The sequence below is a fragment of the Megalobrama amblycephala genome, linkage group LG19 (assembly GCF_018812025.1).
Source record: "Megalobrama amblycephala isolate DHTTF-2021 linkage group LG19, ASM1881202v1, whole genome shotgun sequence".
NCBI lineage: Eukaryota > Metazoa > Chordata > Actinopteri > Cypriniformes > Xenocyprididae > Megalobrama > Megalobrama amblycephala.
This window is the reverse complement of record NC_063062.1, coordinates 25,928,214-25,951,686: the sequence shown is the minus strand read 5'-3', so window position 1 is coordinate 25,951,686 and position 23,473 is coordinate 25,928,214. Positions and strand designations below refer to the sequence as shown.

At 36.8% G+C, this 23,473-nt stretch overlaps 1 long non-coding RNA gene and 1 pseudogene across 1 annotated transcript; both read left to right on the top strand.

Moving 5' to 3' along the window:
* The first annotated feature begins 364 nt into the window (after positions 1–364).
* Positions 365–17,303, top strand: LOC125253766 (annotated as a pseudogene).
* A 1,345-nt stretch (positions 17,304–18,648) lies between these two features.
* Positions 18,649–20,871, top strand: LOC125253790. The gene is made up of 3 exons (XR_007181542.1): positions 18,649–19,702; positions 19,858–19,999; positions 20,322–20,871. It is a non-coding gene; the product is annotated as an uncharacterized LOC125253790 (long non-coding RNA).
* Positions 20,872–23,473: the final 2,602 nt, after the last annotated feature.

Sequence of the window (23,473 nt, the reverse complement as noted above, 5' to 3'; positions counted from 1 at the left end):
CGACGATATGAAATATTCTAAAGTGATCGTTCTACACCAGATAATTTTACAAACTTTCATCAGACAGCTGGGATTCACAGATAATCCGCTGTTTTTGGTAATTGTGACTGAACAGACCTCGGCCCCCCTCGCGCCTCAGCCTTCCTACCGTCCCACCGATAACCGATGATATATGGGGCTGGACAGAGTCTCTCCCGTCCCGGCCTTCAGCCTCCCGTCTCGCGGCACCGTCATTTGTCGACTCGACAACAGTCGGCAGTTCGTGCCCACCAATGAGTGTAAGTTGCCGAGTTTGCTTATGTTATAATTAGTAGGTAGTCCACAGTAACTCTGCTAAAATCTGCAATCATCTAAATGATTCTTTTCATATGCATCAGTATGTTTGACTCATTAGACTCAAGTTAGTTGAGACTGCAGCTCTCGCGAGTGGGCGTGGCTTCAGCGCCGCCAGAGGACACGCCCCCAGCGTTTGAGAGCAGAGAGCGCTGCCTATTTTTTCGAGATTTTGATAACTTATTTAATTTATTTGCAGATTTTTTTTAATCATTCAAATTTGGCTGGGTGGTTAATAACACATTTTTCTGCAGAGTGAAAAACTCAGAACACATACTTTAAAATGACTTTACAGGGACTTTAACACATATAACATGCTTTGAGTCATGAACTACATTACCCAGAATGCACCGCTGATTACAGGCACGCATTTTACATTGCGCAGCAAGGAATTAACCACTCGCGTCATCAAAATGTAATGAAATGAAACTCAGATGAACGTTAATAAACTTCCTCATACTCATGAGAATGAACATAAGACATAAACTGATATTTCAGATGATGTGCGTTCATAGGATTACATCACATTCACACGTTTTAAACTATACAGTTTATGTAAAGTATTAAACATGCACAACCTCTAATTTTACACATAACAGGGTCAAAAACGGTATTACCAAAATATTTTGTTCTGATTTAGTTGTAACTTCTATTTAATATGCTCTAAAAACATGTTCGAGCTGTCCACTAACAGAGACACATACCTCTCTTCAGAATGTTTCACGCAGACTGAAGAACGCGGCACCAGGGGAACATACCATTGACCGAAGAGAGGGGTATACCACATGAGCAACACAAAAGAACACATAACATTTTTTAAAACAGAAGCTATTCGTCTTATTAGAAGTCAGTGTATCAGAATGTTTTGAAAGTGATTTTAAGGTAAAAAATGCATACAGTTGTTTTAATATAGCCATGTATATTGTATCCATTGCAGGAATAGGCCTAATGGAATAGCCTGTAATTATAGTCATTTTTTTCTTATGAAGCTATAACAATTTTGCATTCATATTAAATGTGTTATACTAACCATGTTTAAACTTATGTTTTAGATACATGGATTCCTTTGTAAAGGAAAGATTACAACAGTGGAACCTCTGCAATTTAATAGGAACATTTCAAGGTAAGTAATTATTTAATTTAGTGATGTATAAGAGTTTTTTTTAAGACTTTTGTTTGTTAATGGTAATGAACTGCCTCCTCTGGTGTAGCCTGGTTTCTCCCTAGACTTTTTTCTCCCTCTACCACCTCTGCCTCAGTTGCATGTGACTTGCTCATCAAAGGATCAAAGCATTAAAGGGTTTGTTCACCCAAAAATAAAATTTCTGTCATTAAAGGGTTTGTTCACCCAAAAATAAAATTTCTGTCATTAAAGGGATAGTTTACCCAAAAATGAAAATTTGATGTTTATCTGCTTACCCCCAGGGCTTCCAAGATGTAGGTGACTTTGTTTCAACTGAAGTGAGGTCTCACACTCATTGAAGAAAAGCACGAGACATCACTTCAGTTGTCTCATTCGGTTACCTCACTAACCAAGTGCTGAACGCAGTTGGATATAGTGGTGTATTAGAGGTAAAAATTATATAAATACTGTTTGGTTTCTCGCACAAACCGATCGTTTTGCGTTTTAGGACATCAGTGTGCCGTCATGAGCTGCAGGGTTTAATTTGGATTTGTCTATGCATGTTTTTTGACTCTTATAAATTGTGTTACCATTGACACGCATTATAAGACTGACAGACGGCAATGGTTGAAGTTGAAAATCATCATTTGTGTTCTACTGAAGAAACAAAGTCACCTACATCTTGGATGCCCTGGGGGTAAGCAGATAAACATCAAATTTTCATTTTAGGGTGAACTATCCCTTAAGTACTCACCCTCATCCCAAACCTGTAAAATAGTCAACATGACTATAGTGGTTCAAACTTAAAGCTGCAATATATAATATTTTTGCAGTAAAATATCCAAAAACCACTAGGCCAGTGTTATATATTTTGTTCAGTTGAGTACTTACAATATCCCAAATGTTTCCATAAATTTGTTGCTCATTCTCGGTGGGAAAGTGCCCAAGCAACATTGCCCGGCAACATTGCTCAAAATGTTGCCACGTGTATCATCACCTTTAGACACGTGCCCAAGTCATTGATATATATTCTAGACAACACTAAAAATATTGCTAGTTCTAAATCCAGAGGATATTGTCATATCGTTAACTTAATTTGACTATTTTAATTATCTTAAAATAAGAGTAGTTTACTTTATTGTGGTGTAAATGTTTCTTTTTCTGCTTCATCTTATCACAGAGGAAGGAGTGGATGAGGAGAGCTTCATGCTATTGGATGAAGTCAGCATTGCTGCTTTAATTCCAAGAATTGGTCTCAGGGTTAAATTCAGCAAATTTCATTCTGAACTTTTGGGAGTAAGTTTGCACTAGATAAATGATGATTACATTTTTGCTCACTTGTTTGTTAACATGTTTCAAGTGCAGTCAGGAAATTTCAGGGGAAACAAAACAACTTTTTGCACATCTAAATTTGATTCATGGCATTAACAGTGCTAGCACTTACATCAGATGTTGTGAAAAAGGCTGTAACAGAACATTCAATTACTTATGGTCATATAAGAGACACATATTAAAAGAACATATTTGTCAAACCGTATCATCCACAACAGATACAGATTTGCACAGCCAACATGTTCCAACACAGTCACGATTAGAAAACATGACAATATTGACAACACTTACAGATGACTCTGGGGGTAACGAAGACACAGAGGATTGGGAAGATTTAACAGAGGAAGATATAACATACAGAGTGGCATGCTTCCTTGCAAAGCTTAAAGCCCAATCGAATCAGACCTATTCTGCAATTAATTACATGGTCAAGCAAACATCCTCTTTGATCAGTGATATTGTAGGTAACTTGCAGACTAAGACAATGGCTCTGTTGCATCGGCTTGGTCACTCAGATCACCCTGATGTCAGTACCTTAAAGAATCACTTTAACAGAGCAGCTGAACCGTTAATGAACTTGGATTCTGACTATAAACAGATGAAGTATTTTTCTGAAACAGGGTTTTTCATTAAGCCAGAGACTAAGCAGTTTCCAGGCACTTCATATGTCCAGCGTTTGGATGCACTGACTGGCAGCGTGAAGCAGGTAGCAGTCCAGGACACTTTTCAGTATGTTCCGTTACACCCTGTCCTTAAAAAAATACTAGAAAGTCCAGGTACCATTGACAAAATTCTCTCTCAGGAGCAAAATAAAGACGGTGCCCTCATTGATTACATTGATGGAGAGCAGTACAAAAGCAGCCACCTGTTCTCCAAAGAAATCTCTGTTCCGCTGACGCTCTATAATGATGATTGTGAAATTGTAAATCCCATCGGTTCCAAGACTTCAATCCACAAACTGGGGGTAATTTACTTTCAAATTAAATGCTTACAACCTGAGCTGCTTTCTTCGTTGTCAGCGTGTTTTTTGTTGGCTCTGTACAAGTCAGACGACATCAAGACTTACGGCATGGACTCGGTTCTAGAATGTATAGTTCATGATTTGAGGGATTTGGAAAATAATGGCATTCAAATTGAGACTGAACAATTCAATGGTACCATTAAGTTTGGAGTTGCACAGGTGTGTGGGGACAATCTTGCTCTGAATTCTCTTCTTGGCTTTTCAGAGAGTTTCTCAGCAAACAGCGTCTGTCGCTTGTGCAAAATTAACAAACAAGTCCTCCACAGCCAGACAGCAGAGGACCCAAATTTGCTGCGCAATGCACTGAATTATAGTCAGGATTTACAGAGTAACAATCCCACAGAAACAGGCATAAAACGGAGATGTGTCCTGGACAAGCTTGCATTCTTCAGTGTTGTTGACAATGTTACACCTGATATCATGCATGATATTTTAGAGGGTGTTGGCCCTCTGGAGGTGAAACTAGTGCTGTCTGAACTTATAGCTGAAGGTCATGTTAGCCTGGAAACTCTAAACTACAGGATAACAAGCTTTGATTATGGTTTTGTTGATAGGTGCAATAAGCCATCAGTCCTGTCAAGTCATGAACTCAGAAACCCCAGCAGTGCCATGCGTCAGACTGCAGCACAAATGTGGTGTTTTTTACGATTTCTTCCACTTCTAATAGGTGACTTAATTCCACATGACAACAAGTACTGGGAACTGCTGCTTCTACTGTTGTCTTGTATGGAAATGATCTTTTCCCCATCCATGACTCCTGATGCCACAATATACCTCCAAAGTCTCATTCAGGACCATCACACACTCTTCCTAGAGTTGTTCCCTAATTTGAATTTAAGACCGAAACACCATTTCATGGTTCACTATCCTTCTGCTTTTAGAAAGATAGGCCCACTTGTCAACTTCTGGACAATGCGATTCGAGGCTAAACATAGCTTTTTTAAAAGACTAAGCCACGTCACTTGTAATTTTAAAAATGTCACAAAGACTATGGCATACAGGCACCAAATGATGCTGTGCTTTCAGCTGTTAACAGACGGGTTATTCAAGAAGGAAACTGAGATTGGATCAGGTCAAAACTCTGTTCTTCATTCAGTTGAGGGATTTCAAAATATTACTGGTAGCTTGGATGATTTTCCCCGTTCCAGTGAGGTTTATATCCCCTCATGGGTCAAGATTAATGGCACTGTATATAGACCAGGGATGACTGTTTTCATGTCCTGCAATACTGATGGAGATACTCAGTTTGGCTGTATTAAGAAAATTGTCACTCTTGGTGACAAAGTGAAACTGATAGTTCAGAGATGGACAACAGTTTGTTTCAGTCATCATTACTTTGCCTACACTGTTGTTCCTGACCAAGTTTTGGAAGCACGTAGTGTCAGTGAACTCTATGATTTTCACCCGTTACATGCAGTCAAGTCACTTGACTGTCATGATGACCATTACTACATTCCATTGCGGTATCGGCGGTTTTAAGTGTTCCAGGCACTAAAACGCATATTTGTTTGTTTGTTTTACTATTTATTTATTTGTTTGTTTGTTTGTTTGTTTGGCAATACTGATAAATTCACTTCCTCTGTAGGCTTCCTTTCCCCCAGACTCATGTACCACAAAATGTGCTTGCAACATCTCAGTCATAACATTTTCACAAATTAGACACAGTGGGTAGGGTAGAAAAATACACATGTATGAGAATTGGAACGGGTGAGACCAATTCTCCACAGCTGCAGTGCATAGAATCTTCTGTACAGGTACAGTTAAGTCACTGGTAGGTGATTGCTGGTACTGTAGGATATTTACTACTACTTCTTTCTCTTTTTTTTTTTAAAATAGTCTCTGGATCATAGACCTGTTAACAATCAGTCATGTCGCAATCAGTCACCTATAAGGAATGACCCACCAACCCCAACTCAGACAGCAGTGGAAAGCTGCCAGGCGAGAACAACAAACAACTCAATCTTTGTAATGACATGTCTTTTGATACTCTTGAACTTGAATTTTTGGCAATATTTGTATTATTTTTAAGAATGAATTGAATGAAAATTTTAGTGTGCATTTTTGCTTTTCACAGGATATACGAGAAATACTCATAAAATCTGGAGGATTGGCATTAACAACATCCTTAGACGGAGACGGACACCTAAGCCTCAAGGAACGACGTAAGATGGTGCGGTTGTTGGTTTCTCATTTGATGGAAAGGTTTGGGAAAGAGTGAGTAAAAGTAAAATAACTTGACAAATGCATTTGAGTAAACTAGTAAGTAAAGTAGCATATTTGAAATGATTGTTTCTTTGTAAAGCCCATCAGCTGAGATCAAAAAGGAGATGGCTTTGGCACTAACTGCCCAGTTTCCTTGCCTGAAGAACAATGAGGGTCATGGATATGTAAGTTGTTGTGCTGATTCTGATTAGAGGGTAAAGATATTGAGAACTGATAAAAGGAATCAGTCCCCATCTTTTTTTTAATAAAAGTGATTTCTTTATATTCTTTTGCTGCAGGAGTCATGGTATACACCTGGTCGTTATCGTCACCCTGCAACAGGTTACCTAGAAGAGAGACTCCGCAATGTGAGGAAACGTCTTAGAGCCCCACACAGTCAGAGACGGCACAGCCATCCCATAATTTTTCTTCCAGACCAAGTTTTCAACTGCCAGGTTAGAGCTGAGGGGTGGGTCATGATTGTCCAGAACAAGAGTATTATTAAAGGGTTTGTTCACCCAAAAATGAAATTTCTGTCATTAATTACTCACCCTCATATTCTTCAGAATAAAAATTAAGATATTTTTGATGAAATCTGAGGGTTTCTGAACCACACATAGGCAGTAACGTCATAGCACCTTTTGAGGTCCAGAAAGGTATTAAAGACATTGTTAATAGTCAACGTAGTCTATGTGACTACAGTGGTTCAACCTTAATATTATGAAGCGACAAGAATACTTTTCGAACTACTTTTTTTAACAGTTTGAAATATGCAGTTGACGTAGTGAACACAGTTCAGTGTTTCCGTGTTTACATCCGAATGCTGACTCATTATTGGCTGGCTCCTGCGTCAGACTTGCGTGCATCCATCGTGCTGCTCATGTGTTACAGCATCTGCCAATAATGAGTCGGCATTCAGACATAGAACACGGAAGCGCTGAACTGTGTTCACTACGTCAACTGCGTATGACAGTTCAAACTGCTAAATAAAGTCGTTCAATGTGTTTTTGCACACAAGAAGTATTCTCTTCACGTCATAATATTAAGGTTGAACCACTGTAGTCACAGACTATTTGTGGTCACATAGACTACGCTGACTATTAACGATGTCTTAAAGGGAACCCCTGGTGTTAAGACTTGTATGGCTTAATATAATGAGAATGATGTCTCTTACTGAAATATGTAGTAGAAAACCCATGAAAGATTTAGGTTATTTAAAAAAATCCATATTTGGACAATGGGTGGCGCCATTTTGTTTGCATTCTATGTCGATGACGTCAAATGTGACACTTCTGACACTGTCATATTGCTATTTTTAACACAAAACAACTTGGAATATAATATACAATGCCACATTGTGCAGCTTTTGCAACTTCCCATTCTCTTCTCCTCTTATCGCTAGTAAAGCAATAAAGACTTACATTGCTTCTCTTGTGGCTCATCGACTGAAAATTACAACCAAAAGCTGTTGTGTTGTGTTAAAAATAGCAATAGTGTGTGGTTCAGAAACCCTCGGATTTCATCAAAAATATCTTAATTTGTGTTCTAAAGATGAACAAAGGTTTTACGGGTGTGGAACGACATGAGGGTGAGTATTAAATGACAGAAATTTCATTTTTGGGTGAACTAACTCTTTAAAGGGGCAAGGGAAACAGATTTTTACTTGCCCGACTGGAAAAGTAGCCAGTGCAGGGCTCGACAATAAGTGTTTCCGGCAGTGTTTCCCATACATTAACTAGACTGTGGCGGTTCTAACTGTCCACCTTCTAATTTGTCCTACCACAGTAGTTTGAATTCTCCGCTGTAATCAAGGGCTGAATCCGAAATCGCCCCCTATAACCTCAAATAGGGCATTATTTGGGGCGACTTTTGTAGTGGTGTCCGAAACCATAGTGGACGTTATTGAGTGCACTCATTCAATCTCACATTGCACCGCAATAACGAGTGTAGGCTACAGCCGAATACACACAACGGCTGTTCGAATTCACTCACTCGTTTTCATTCACTCTTTCAAGTGAACAATATAAGTGGATAACATCGGGAATAGTGAATGAGGCTTTAGGGGGTGATTTCGGACTTACCATATAGGCTGTGATGCGATTTCAGATTTGCTCTCACTACAGTGCAACAGTGAAACGGGACGCTCTCAAACAGTGACGGGCTGCGCTGCATTTCGAACACTGGTTAAGCGACACATACCGGTATTGCGGTATCATCAAAATTCATATCATAACAAAAATAAATACCGGTATTTGGTATGAACCTGTATACCGCCCAGCACTAATTGTCATTTATTACTTACCCTCATGCCGTTCCACACCCGTAAGACCTTCGTTAATCTTCAGAACACAAATTATTTTAGTTGGAATCCGATGGCTCAGTGAGGCCTGCATAGCCAGCAATGACATTTCCTCTCTCAAGATCCATTAATGTACTAAAAACATATTTAAATCAGTTCATGTGAGTACAGTGGTTCAGTATTAATAAAATTTTGTCTGCTCACCAAGGCTGCATTTATTTAAATAAAAATACAGTAAAATTAGTAATATTGTGAAATGTTACACTATTTAAAATAATATATTTTATAAAGTAATTTATTCCAGTGATCAAAGCTGAATTTTCAGCATATAGTCTTCAGTTAGATTAGATTAGAATATCATGTAAAAGTTTTTTTTTTTTTTTTTTCTGTAATAATTCAAAAAGTAAAACTTAAATATATTCTAGATTTATTAGACAAAGTAAAATATTTTCAGACTTTTCAGACATTTTTTGTTTTCATTTTGATGATTACAGCTTGTTGTTCATCAAAATCTAAAAATCAGTATCTCAAATTATTAGAATATTAGTTTTTAGTTTTAAATTACAGAAGAAAAAAAACTTTTACATGATATTCTGATTTATTGAAATGCACCTGTATTTGAATGTTCCGGTAAGATTTTGCCAAAGGTTTAAAAGATGCAGAGGAATCGTTGTCATTAATAAAGAAAGATCACGCGGGTACTTGAATCGAGATCACAATCTTTTTACAATTAATCGTGCACCTCTACCATGAATGAAAAATAACAGGCTAAATAACACTCAAACAAGGAAATTTTGCCTATTGTTTTGAAACAGATACCACAGCAAAAGCAACTAGCCTAACTAATATAAATTTCAAACATTACTAATGGCATGTAAACAGTCAGTAATTAAATAAGAATAAATAAACAAATTAGCAATAGCACAAAAAAATACAACTGAACAAAGATACAAATTACATTTCCGGGTAGGTCTAGTATTCAGGCACAGAAGCTATAATCAAATGTGAAATACCACTGTAGTATATAAATAAAATACACATTACAAATATAGTTACAGAAGTTATTTAATCAAGATCAGCAAATGAATTTTCTCTTTGAATATCTTCAGTTTTATTAACATTAATAACACAGACAGAAGCAGGATTATTTGTTTGGGAAACATAGGTAGAGTTTATTACTCAGGTTTTTCCCAGTTGTCTTCCCTAATTTTAATGTGTTTTATCTGCTGTAGAGTCTGAGTTGTCTTTAACTGAAATTCACACAATGATTGAGTGGCTAAAGAACAACAGAACCCCTCACAGCCAAGTAGAAGAGTTCATGAGACGTACAGCACCTCATCGAGCTGCGTGGATTCGATCATCTGGTACAAAAACTGTTGAGGAAATAAACAGAGAATATCCCAGACTTCATGATTTTCCTGGAATGGTGAGTGTGAAGATGTGCAGTATAGGGAATTTACTGAAGGGTTGTCTTGGCCTGTCGTAGAAAGCCTACATTAATTTAGAAAAGTAAAATGTTTCAGCTTATTTATTCTATTGTTACTAGCAAAAAATAGTAATTTAATGTTTTGTTAGATATCACAGGACTTTGGAGTTTTATTCCCTGACAATGCAGAGCGCCTTTATGAATTTTGGGCTCCTGTCTTTACTGACCGGATTTTACTTTTTGCAAGAAAAGAACCCAAGGCTTCTGATGTCCTTCTAGAAAGTCTGGAAACACTGACAAATGGTAGGTTATCCACTTAGAATCATATACGATATACCACTTGTTAACTATAGCACTCTAAATTGGTTTATTCTGATTGGTTCTTAGCTGATGAATTTTCAGTAACTGCACAGGTACTTCTAGGTCTGTTACCAACATTACAGTAACATATATCACTTAGCCACGTATTTCAGCCTTACAGCCAACCACAGAAACTGACCAAGTAAATAAATTTGAAATAATATCTAAATTATACACATTATAGAATCAATAAAATGGAATCAATAAAATGGTACATTCCTTCAGGAATACTGTATAGGACCAGCCCAAAAAAATTACTTATTGAACAAGGAAAAAGTAGGGTGGAACTTGATTTTATACATTGTTTTTTGAAAACTGTAAGCTTAACTTTTTTCTGACTTGTGTTCTCTCTCAAACTTGTTTAAGACATCCTTGGTGAAATTGCCTTTAAAACCCTTCCTGCTGTCCTGCCATCATCACCATAGCGCACAAATGGGAAAATGGTGCGTCCAACATATACTGAAATGAAGCGCAGCTTCATTGACGGTCAGCCTGTAAGTAAAAGCAACACTGCAAACTCATCTCTCAAAGGGCTTTTTTTAATATATATTTATTAAATATGTAGTATTTTTGTTGTTCACTTATAATATTGGTAAAAAAAATTGCACAATTTTATTCACAAAAGATTATGAAAATATTTTCTACCTTCATTTGACCTTCTGTCTGAAAAGCTCTTATTTAGAGGATTGGCTCCTTTAAAGGCCTAGATATACTTCAAGTAAAATCAAAGTATGAACTAATGTGACATAATTTCAAACAAAATCAGGCAAAAACGAGAACACGGCATCTATCTACAGTCCAAATCCAGTGTATTCATTGATTATAGCTTTTGTTAGTGAATCCACACTCTCGTCTGGTGTAGACAAGTGTCTGTCAGCAGGCATTTTGCAAATGTGTTATATAGGCTGTTTCTCAATTCCAAGAATGTAGAGAACCGACTTGTGTTCTTGTGGAAACTGGTCTTGCCAGGCGACCTTGAAAGAACAAACTCAGAAGGACGCAAGGACACAGAACGCATCATTAGAGAAATGAGATGTTCTGCAATCTTGTTGCTCAACTGACTGTCCCAGCATCTTATAAGTGGCTAATGCACAATAAATACAACAAATTTCATAATCTAGCTATTAAAAGATTTATTTCATATTATTAAAGACATTGTTTTCAAATAATTTTCTAATTTTTAATTTCACCGTGTGTATTTTTGAAAAGGAGTAGCCTTTGTGTTACATGCTTTGTCAATGTTAAGTTTCGTTTTTATATTCCAGTAGAAGTACTACAGGCTTTTTTTCAGGTTATCACTTTATTAAAATTAAGCAAAACAAACAGACAAATGTTTACTTTCACGAGCCGTCACGTATATACAGTGGGTACAGAAAGTATTCAGAGCCCCTTAAATTTTTCACTCTTTGTTATATTGCAGCCATTTGCTAAAATCATTTAAGTTCATTTTTTTTCCTCATTAATGCACACACAGCATCCTATATTGACAGAAAAACACAGAATTGTTGACATTTTTACAGATTTATTAAAAAAGAAAAACTGAAATATCACATGGTCCTAAGTATTCAGACCCTTTGCTGTGACACTCATATATTTAACTCAGGTGCTGTCCATTTCTTCTGATCATCCTTGAGATGGTTCTACACCTTCATTTGAGTCCAGCTGTGTTTGATTATACTGATTCGGACTTGATTAGGAAAGCCACACACCTGTCTATATAAGACCTTACAGCTCACAGTGCATGTCAAAGCAAATGAGAATCATGAGGTCAAATGAACTGCCTGAAGAGCAAATCCTTAAATCTTTAAATAATCCTTAAATGGAAGACGTTTGGGACGACCAGAACCCTTCCTAGAGCTGGCCGTCCGGCCAAACTGAGCTATCGGGGGAGAAGAGCCTTGGTGAGAGAGATAAAGAAGAACCCAAAGATCACTGTGGCTGAGCTCCAGAGATGCAGTCGGGAGATGGGAGAATGTTGTAGAAAGTCAACCATCACTGCAGCCCTCCACCAGTCGGGGCTTTATGGCAGAATGGCCCGACGGAAGCCTCTCCTCAGTGAAAACACCCGAAAAAACACCTGAAGGACTCCAAGATGGTGAGAAATAAGATTCTCTGGTCTGATGAGACCAAGATAGAGCTTTTTGGCCTTAATTCTAAGCGGTATGTGTGGAGAAAACCAGGCACTGCTCATCACCTGTCCAATATAGTCCCAACAGTGAAGCATGGTGGTGGCAGCATCATGCTGTGGGGGTGTTTTTCAGCTGCAGGGACAGGACGACTGGTTGCAATCGAGGGAAAGATGAATGTGGCCAAGTACAGTGATATCCTGGACGAAAACCTTCTCCAGAGTGCTCAGGACCTCAGACTGGGCCGAAGGTTTACCTTCCAACAAGACAATGACCCTAAGCACACAGCTAAAATAACGAAGGAGTGGCTTCACAACAACTCCATGACTGTTCTTGAATGGCCCAGCCAGAGCCCTGACTTACAGGTGCTGGTCATATAATTAGAATATCATCAAAAAGTTGATTTATTTCACTAATTCCATTCAAAAAGTGAAACTTGTATATTATATTCATTCATTACACACAGACTGATATATTTCAAATGTTTATTTCTTTTAATTTTGATGATTATAACTGACAACTAAGGAAAATCCCAAATTCAGTATCTCAGAAAATTTGAATATTGTGAAAAGGTTCAATATTGAAGACACCTGGTGCCACACTCTAATCAGCTAATTAACTCAAAACACCTGCAAAGGCCTTTAAATGGTCTCTCAATCTAGTTCTGTAGGCTACACAATCATGGGGAAGACTGCTGACTTGACCGTTGTCCAAAAGACGACCATTGACACCTTGCACAAGGAGGGCAAGACACAAAAGGTCATTGCAAAAGAGGCTGGCTGTTCACAGAGCTCTGTGTCCAAGCACATTAATAGAGAGGCGAAGGGAAGGAAAAGATGTGGTAGAAAGGAGTGTACAAGCAATAGGGATAACCGCACCCTGAAGAGGATTGTGAAACAAAATCTATTAAAAAATGTGGGGGAGATTCACAAAGAGTGGACTGCAGCTGGAGTCAGTGCTTCAAGAACCACCACGCACAGACGTATGCAAGACATGGGTTTCAGCTGTCGCATTCCTTGTGTCAAGCCACTCTTGAACAACAGACAGCGTCAGAAGCGTCTCGCCTGGGCTAAAGACAAAAAGGACTGGACTGCTGCTGAGTGATCCAAAGTTATGTTCTCTGATGAAAGTAAATTTTGCATTTCCTTTGGAAATCAGGGTCCCAGAGTCTGGAGGAAGAGAGGAGAGGCACACAATCCATGTTGCTTGAGGTCCAGTGTAAAGTTTCCACAGTCAGTGATGGTTTGGGGTGCCATGTCATCTGCTGGTGTTGGTCCACTGTGTTTTCTGAGGTCCAAGGTCAATGCAGCCATATACCAGGAAGTTTTAGAGCACTTCATGCTTCCTGCTGCTGACCAACTTTATGGAGATGCAGATTTCATTTTCCAACAGGACTTGGCACCGGCACACAGTGCCAAAGCTACCAGTACCTGGTTTAAGGACCATGGTATCCCTGTTCTTAATTGACCAGCAAACTTGCCTGACCTTAACCCCATAGAAAATCTATGGGGTATTGTGAAGAAGAAGATGCGATATGCCAGACCCAACAATGCAGAAGAGCTGAAGGCCACTATCAGAGCAACCTGGGCTCTCATAACACCTGAGCAGTGCCACAGACTGATCGACTCCATGCCACGCCACATTGCTGCAGTAATTCAGGCAAAAGGAGCCCCAACTAAGTATTGAGTGCTGTACATGCTCATACTTTTCATGTTCATACTTTTCAGTTGGCCAAGATTTCTAAAAACCCTTTCTTTGTATTGGTCTTAAGTAATATTCTAATTTTCTGAGATACTGAATTTGTGATTTTCCTTATTTGTCAGAAATAATTCATCAAAATTAAAAGAAATAAACATTTGAAATATATCAGTCTGTGTGTAATGAATGAATATAATAAGTTTCACTTTTTGAATGGAATTAGTGAAATAAATCAACTTTTTGATGATATTCTAATTATATGACCAGCACCTGTAAACCCAATTGAGCATCTCTGGAGAGACTTAAAAATGGCTGTCCACCAACGTTTACCATCCAACCTGACAGAACTGGAGAGGATCTGCAAGGAGGAATGGCAGAGGATCCCCAAATCCAGGTGTGAAAAAACTTGTTGCATCTTTCCCAAAAAGATTAATGGCTGTATTAGATCAAAAGGGTGCTTCTACTAAATACTGAGCAAAGGGTCTGAATACTTAGGACCATGTGATATTTTAGTTATTCTTTTTTAATAAATCTGCAAAAATGTAAAAAAAATTCTGTGTTTTTCTGTCAATATGGGGTGCTGTGTGTACATTAATGTGGAAAAAAAATGAACTTAAATGATTTTAGCAAATGGCTGCAATATAACAAAGAGTGAAAAATTTAAGGGGCTCTGAATACTTTCTGTACCCACTGTATAAGCTTGTAGCGGGAATCTCATAAGTGAGGACGAGAACTTTAAAGCTTGCAGGCTTCCGTATGTCGGACCGCCCGCAGCGTCTTCTGGGATTTTACGGTTAATGGTTCGATTCTCTCAAGTCTGCATTCGATGCATCCTCAATATCAAGGACACATCCGGGTACTTTCATGCGTCCTCTGTTTTTTGCGTTCTTGAGTATTGGAACTGAACTTCGACAGTTGATGATGATGTAGAGCAAGAGCACTTAGGATCGCTTAGGAATGCATATTGAGAAACAGCCATAGTAACGTTGTAAAGTCACAGAAGTAATGGCAGGGCTACAAATAATAAATTTCAGGCAGTTCAAGTTGGATAGAAAGACCTTTGGTTTATACTTTGTAACCTAAAGGAAAAGTAAAATTAAAAAAAGGATAATATAGGCCCATTAACCCTTGTGCGGTCTTCGTTTGGGGACTACACTCTGGAGACCCCAGGCAACAAAATGTAATTTTGTAACAATATAATATATTTTTTAAAAACCAATGTAATTTTACTCTGTTTATTAATGTTTTTACTCAACGTTTGTGCAGTTTTTGTAGGATTTGTGAGATCTTTTAAATTTTTATAAATAAAAAAAAAAAAAAAAGTTTTATGCAAAAGCTGCTTTTATGTAAAATTCACTTTATAAAAGGCCCATATTTCTAACTTTCATTCATGGGGATAACATGGATAATTTGTCATGGTTTAGTGTAAGATTTTTGCCCGTCTTTTGGAAAATGCAGTTAAAAAAGTAAAAAAAAACTATTACTTTTACCAGTAGATGGCTGCAGAGCTCCACTATTTGCTATGTGCCATGTGACTGACTGAGAGATGTCTTTTCACAAGTTTTTTTCAGTTGGATTCTTATCTAAATGTTATAAAATCACAATTATAACAATAAAAATTACTTTTTGTCAAAGTTTAGCATTTTTTGTACTGAAAATAATCAGTTTTTCAATAATGTAGTATTGTAATTATTCTAGAACTTTGTAATCTCCAGAGACCCCGCTTAGAAATTGGACAAAATCCATTCTCAAAATCAGAAACAACGCGGAACACACACAGACAGAAATGAGGTGGCACACTTCCAAAAATGCAAAACAACATCCTCAATACAAAATGGACATGCTCACACACACGTGCGCGCACACAAAAATAAAAATTATTTATTTTATTATTTTTATTATAAAATTTTTGAAAAACTGTCTTTCAGTCAGTCAAATGGCAAATAGTGGAGCTCTGCAGCATCTACTGGATAAAGTGATAATTTTTTACTTTTAAAACTGCATTTTTCAAAAGATGGGCAAAAATCTTACACTAAACCATGTCAAATTATCCATATTATCCCCATGAATGAAAGTTAGAAATGTGGGTCTTTTATAAAGTGAATTTTACATAAAAAGCTGTTTATAAAAATTTATATAAATTTAAAAGATATCATAAATCCTCCAAAAACTGCACAAATGTTGAGAAAAAACACCAATAAACAGAGTAAAATTACATTGGTTTTTAAAAAAATATATTGTTACAAAATTACATTTTGTTGCCTGGGGTCTCCAGAGACCCTGAAACCATTTGGACAAAGAGAACTTTTTTTTTAATTTTTTTTAATTTGAGCAAACGTCCTTTGGGGTCTCAAAAGCCCCCTAAGACCGCACAAGGGTTAAATTACACTGCTCTGTACATAAACTCTTTCCTTCAGTGATTCTGCTTGTTATCCACAGGTGTCATGACTATTGGTCATTCATCACTTTTAGAGTTAACCTATTTTAATTCACTACAACACTGCTTCAGTTTTACTTTTACACAGTTACACTTTAACACTGTTTTTTTTCTGTGATTAATTTGTAAACACGTATTGAATCCCTGGAATGTTTGTCATATATGCCAACTAAAGTTTATTTATTTGTTCAAGGTTGGTACTAATATGGTGCAATACCTCCACAATGAGACAAGTCAGGATCCACATGTCTTGGTGCTTGGAGACAAAGGAAATTCCTCCCAAGTTTTTATCATTTTCAATGGAGAGGCAGTTGAAAAGGAGACCTTACTTCAAGCTGTTGATGTATGCTTCAAAATGTTCTATATCTATGATATAAACTACCCAAAGCCCTCTGCTCCCATTTGGGAGTTCTTGCAGCATGCAGTCTATAATATTCCTGGAGGAGTTCCTTCTACACATTGCCGCCTCCTAAAAAACATTGTATTCAATGTTACTGATCATCAGTAGATCCAGTAGCCAAAACACACATCAAGGTGTTTATAACACAATGCATATGGTGTACACTGTAGCCTTTTATTAAGGATATGTTTAGTTCTTTAAGTATTATAGAGGTATGTTCTTGGTGTACACATTTGCGTAGTTTTTGAATTGGTATACTGAATTCCTGATTTTAATTTGTATACTGTATGTGCACATCTGTGTTTTAAATGCATACTATATGTGCACCTGTGTAGGTTATGAATTTGTATACTATATGTGCACAAATGTTAGGATTGTATATTTCTGTACTGTATGTGCACATGTGTTTTAAATTTGTATTTATGCACCTGTGTAGGTTTTGGATCGGTAAACCGTATGTGCACATTTGTTTGAATCTGTATACTGTATATGCACATTTGGTTTGAATTGGAATATGTGCCTTTTTTTTGTGTGTGTGTGTGTGTGTGTGTGTGTGTGTGTGTACCACACATTTTGTATTTGAGATTTAAGATGCATTTAAAAATGTTTTTAAAAATTGAATTTTCACTTGAGTCTGTATTTGAAAACAGTGTATTTTATTCATTAAATTAATCTCACTAGTAAAAGTAAATAGTTAACCCAACTGTTGGGTTATTTTTTTTAACCCAACAGTTGGGTTAACATAGCACCTTCCCAACTGTGGGTTATTTTTAACCCAACTGTTGGGTTATTATTTAACCCAACTGGCTTTTAACCCAACCATTGGGTTAAAAATAACCCACAGTTGGGAAGGTGCTATGTTAACCCATAGTTGGGTTATCTGTTGGGTTATTTTTAACCCAACATTTTTTAGTGAGTGGCTTGAAAGACGTGGGTTTATCCATCATGCAACACGAACTGGAGGTAAGCAACAGTTTGCTAAATTGCAGCTAGTTTGATAGCTACAGAACTTAAAGATCTCCCTCTTTTCGTTTTCTTTCTTGCTGCATTGAAGATTGGTTTAATTTCTTTTTTCGCGCAGGCGCAGTGAGGGGAAAAACACAGCGTTTAGGCAAGTCGGTTCGTAGCTCTGCTTCAACTGTGCGATATCCTCACGAGGGGCGACCAAATTTCTGACATGCCAGAAATTCATCCGACCATGCGATTGCCAGTCGGGAGACGTTTATCGCCACTCGTTTCCCCGTGTACACTGCACGATCACTGCACGACAAACGACACACGACAAAGCTGAAAATCGGCCCGACTCAAAAAAGAGTCGCACGAGTCAGAATTTGGCTCAAAATCGGACGAAAATCGCACAGTGTATGCCTGCCTTAACAAGAATATGCAGTTAGGTGGTATGCAATATACAGTACAGTCCAAAAGTTTGGAGCCAGTAAGATTTTTAATGTTTTTAAAAGAAGTTTCGTCTGCTCACCAAGGCTACATTTATTTAATTAAAAATACAGTAAAAAACAGTAATATTGTGAAATATTATTACAATTTAAAATAACTGTTTTCTATTTGAATATATTTCACAAAGTAATTTATTCCTGTGATGCAAAGCTGAATTTTCAGCATCGTTACTCCAGTCTTCAGTGTCACATGATCCTTCAGAAATCATTCTAATATGCTGATTTGTATATACCCGCCGTGCAGGTGGAGTTGGATCCATGGATCATCACTGCGAGCCAGAATCAAAAGTGGACAGGCCTGGCCCGCAAGGACTTTGGCACAAAAGGACAAGGTATGTAGACATAATACATAAAAATACATACCATTTTTGTCTTGTAAGCAGATATTTGTACTCCTTGAGTGAATACTAATTGCACCTTCTTTTGACCACAGGAGTTGTTGCCACCAAAGCCGCTTTGTGATTACCATGGCAAGGTAATCACAGGAGCAGAGGGCCGGAAGTTGGTTGAGTCCTTTTCTTTTTCCCCGCTGCTGGTCGGGACCTCTGTGTGGATGCTGAGACTTTCCCTTGTGAGTGTCACCCAACAGAAAACACCATGGGCCGGAGGATCAATCATTCCTCCAAGAGAGCAAACCTAAGGCCAGTCCACTCCATGACGAACTTCCCTGAAGGACAGCATCTAATCTAATTTATCTAATTAGATTAGAATTTCTAGATTTGAAGACTAATAAATTATATTAATTAATTATTTTGAAGACTAATAAAGAAAATGTGCATTGTCCCTTTTAAAATAAAATAAATAATAAAAAAGAATAGGCAGTTAGAAAATAAAATAGTTTTAAAATAAACTACGTAAAATTTGTTGAGACCAGGATAACAATGCATCCCCTAGCGAGATATATAGTAAACGTTTTTAAGTATTGATTTTCATTTCACCCCCTATACCTCCTAATAAAAGAAAACAAAAAATGAATAAATAAATAAATAAAATAAAAACTTTAGGACATCTCATTTTGTAACTGTTAACTGTTTCAAGAGTTGACCTGCAATGACCCTTGCCCCCACCAGCCCCCTCTAAAGGGTTTATCAACACTATCATTCAGAAGTTTGGGGTGAGTCATTGTTTTATTTCTTTTTTGGAATAAATGAATTCTACTAAGCAAGTTGTGTGCCAACCGCCAAGAAAAACTCCATGCTGGGCGTTCTAGGTGATATTTCTGTTGGATTAGAAATAATACACAGAGAAGCAACACTCTCGCGTTCTGAACGCGGCCGCCATTTTGAATCGGACCCGCTGGTTTTCGGCAAATATCTCCGCGAAAACAGCACCAAAAACCATGAACAAGGTACCGTTCTTTTCAGCAAGACGAGGCGTTTACAAAGAGCTAAGCAAACGACGGATACATCGTGTTTCCAGGCGTCGCGTCCAGGCCGAGCCAGAGGCCAGCTTTCAGCGCCTAACACACGGGAGTGTTTGTTTAGGGAGAAGGTGAGTGCCTTTTTTCATTTTTAACGAACATTAATAACTGAAAACATCTAGGTGATATATAGACATGCAATATTTATTATTTGTGCTATTATTTGTGTGTGTGTGTGTGTGTGTGTGTGTGTGTGTATTCACTTTTTCTTTTTTTATGTTGTTAGTGGAAATGATTAGGATGGGCTTGGTGGTGAGAAACATACCTTCACTCCTTCCTGCAGCATCTTCTGTTCCTCAGAGCTCCTCGAGATGCTGAGAGCAAGCCACATTTTGAGCCAGAAACGGAGCCAGCTGGAAACTGCTCTGGTGAGTCCTATTAAAGATAAAGTGTCAAATCATCCTTCACAGAAAGCATATGCAGAAATTGGACATGATTTTGAGATTAGAAAAAAAGATACCTTAAATGTCTCTCACACACACATATAAACACACAGAGAAAAACAAATCAGTAAATTTTGAAGAACAAAACAGGTTACAAGGGTAGGATTTGCATTTAATTTTAGTTAATTTACTGTCATTAATAGGTTCTAATGTAACGTGTGTATTTAGGTTTGACAGTATGTTCATCTATTTTAACGAGTTTACATATATTTTTACACGTATGCATTAGTAAATAAGTCCTTTTCAGTATTTTCCAGGATGCAGAGTGGGTGAGCAGGACTGAGCTGGGTGACAGTTTTACCATGATACAGACTGTTGATTGCATGGAGCCGATTCACGTCACACAAGACACTGTGAACATCTCGCTGGACGACGAGACACAATTCTTGCAGAGTTTTTCCTACCTGAATGATCTCAGGCCTGATTGTTGTGAAGCTTACCACCATTGATTTACATTTAATAACTCTTTGGTCTTTTTTCATAGTGCTTGGAGTTGTGCCTATACAGATCCGTGTACCATGTATTTCCTACATAAATAAATAAAAATAAAAAAAGCAGGACATCGTTCTCATTTTGTATATTGACCATAGGATATTGACACATCTCATAAAGTTGCTCCTTGTTTGTTATATTAGGCACCCTAAGGTGGCAGAGATCAGTGTCAAAATGTTTTCTAACTGTTCAAAGACACACTAACTTTATTAACTTGAATGTATATTTAACATTTTTATACTGGTATTCAATTTTTCCACCGCCTTTGTTCATTTTGAGAAACAAGTTTAATGAATATTAAAATATTAAAATATTTCAGATTTTCATTTTATGACAGGAAATTACGTTTTTTTTTTAACGATAAACAAAAATAAATAACACAAACAACTAACCCTAACCAAGAAAAAGGCATTTGAAAATTTTTTTGTTTGCATTTTTTATCTCATTATGTCACTAGTTACCACACTCACTGTATTTTTTTTCTCAATACATCCCATAATTTTTTAAATATCAGCCTCTACCAAATGGTTGAGATGGCACTTAAAGGTAAAATAAATAAATTCATACACATACTATGAAAATCAGAAAATATTAACTAAAATTCAAATTTATTTAATCATAATCAAAATAAAATAGTTTTATATATTGAATCTTGTTTATTTATTGAAATATTCCATAAAATATTTCAGATTTTCATTTTATGACAGGAAATTACGTTTTTTTTTTTTTTTAATGATAAACAAAAATAAATAACACAAATAACTAAAAGTAACAAAACTAAAGACATTAAATTTTTTCTACATTCAAAAACTAAAAACAAAATAGCAAAAGATAGTAATATAATGGCATTTTAGGCTTTTATGATTCAAGAAACGCCATCAAGTGTGGTAGTGCAACAGGATTTTTCTTTTTTTTTTAGACATATGAACATTTCTCTTCTCAGACAGGGTGATAATCCAGATCCTCTATTGGGTCGTCATCATCACTGAGCTCAGCATCAGAATCTCGGGTGTTTTCTGGGACAAGGGCCTGAAGAGTGTGTGTTCTTGTACCATAGAAACTGTTGACATCCATCTAGTAATTGTAAAAAAAACAACAACAAACAAATAAATAACAATCTCTTACAATTTTAGTAATGTTAGTACACCAGCATGTCATTTAAGAAGTAATTGCATCTGATAATTATGATTTCCACACATTAATTCAATGAATTCATTATATTTACTTCAAAAAATATGCAAAAGTGGCAAAAAATACATATTTAAGAAATTATCTCAGCAAATTCATGAAGAAATAACAATAGCTGTCATATTCATAGCTAATAATTATCAGAAGTTTATATTTCTCAGCAAATAGTCCATTCTGACTGCAGAAATGGATGCAGGGCAGGACTGCAGTTCCCGTCGGTCGTGTTCACAGGCTTCTCCGCAAAGGCAATCACTCTTGACTGAATAGCTTTTGTATCTTAATGTTTCACCTTTATTTATTATTCGCATAGGTGTAATTTGCGGGCGGGAGGGGTGGGACATGTCCCCATCACGTTTTGAAACATCTTGTGGCATGGATGTCTAATACAAAAGAAACGCCTCTCATTGATTATCAATTTGTGTTGATAATAGGCGATCTGTTGCTGGGATGTGTTGTTTTTGAAATTTTGTTGAGTGCTCATTGTCGCTGTTATCAGAGGCTCAACAGTGTTCTCTTGGCGCTCGTGCACGCTGCTTAACTGTTGCAGAGACTCTCTATTCGTTACGTTGAAATCACAAAACAAAATACGCATATACGTGTCCCTGCTCTTGATATACAATCACTGATGAACATCTTTGGTTTTAATGAGAAAAAATAATAAATCAATCTTAAATGGATGGATTAGAACCCAGAACCTCTTGCACGCTAAACGAAAATGCTGCCACTAGTCCATCAGGACAATCTATTATCAAAGGTGGATCCTCGTATTTATTAACTAATACCCTCGAGACTAACATATTATAGCAGATGTAAGGAAGAAACTATCATATTAATTTTAATATATTATTATTATTGTAGTAATACAATCCTGTCCCACCCACTTTTTAAAAAACAAAGTTAATCCACTGATTATTCATATTAGTTTTTATGCAGTTATTTTAGATTTGATTATTTTGTTCAATTTCTGTATTTGAAAACTATTATTAGATAGTTGAAAAACCTGTAAAGCATTGTTTATTTTTGTTTAATTATTATTATTATTTTTTTTTATGGTTGCTTTGGTGTACATAAATGTATGAGTTATATTAAATCATATAATTTGGTTATTTGGTGTCCTTTTTTGGAAAGAATTTAAAAAATAAAAAATCTAAATTTACCTTGAAAAATAGTTTTGAGAAAATCACACTCCAATCTGATGGTTTACTTTGCTGGATAAAGGCAATGATGGCAAAATTGACGTGTTAAACAAGATAGTGTATGCTTAATTTCACGATAAAGTGCGATTAAAAAAATGAATCTAATGACAGCACTAGTAAATATCAACTAAATACTCTACATGGCAAGAAAAAAAATTACAAATTTTCCTATGCAAGTTTATCGGTTTCTGTCTTGTGCTCCTGTAATTCAATCATTCTCTTGTCTTTGTCTTGCTTTAGCTCTTATTCAACAAATACCAAGACTGTTCAAATAAATATTTGTGCATTTGATTCTTTGGAACAGCTACAATATAGCCTATGCTGTTGCTCCAATGATAAGATTTTAGGCAGTTGTAAAGTTAGATAATAGGGACTTTAAGCAACAGCCTCTGGTGGAACGGCAACGGCATTCTGGCGTTCTAGTGCGCATGCGCAACTTTAACTGCTACTTCGCGACGTTCTACTGTAACCGTCTACTACGCAAGAACAGCTGATTTGCCGTAGTCGCTATATTAAGAAATAT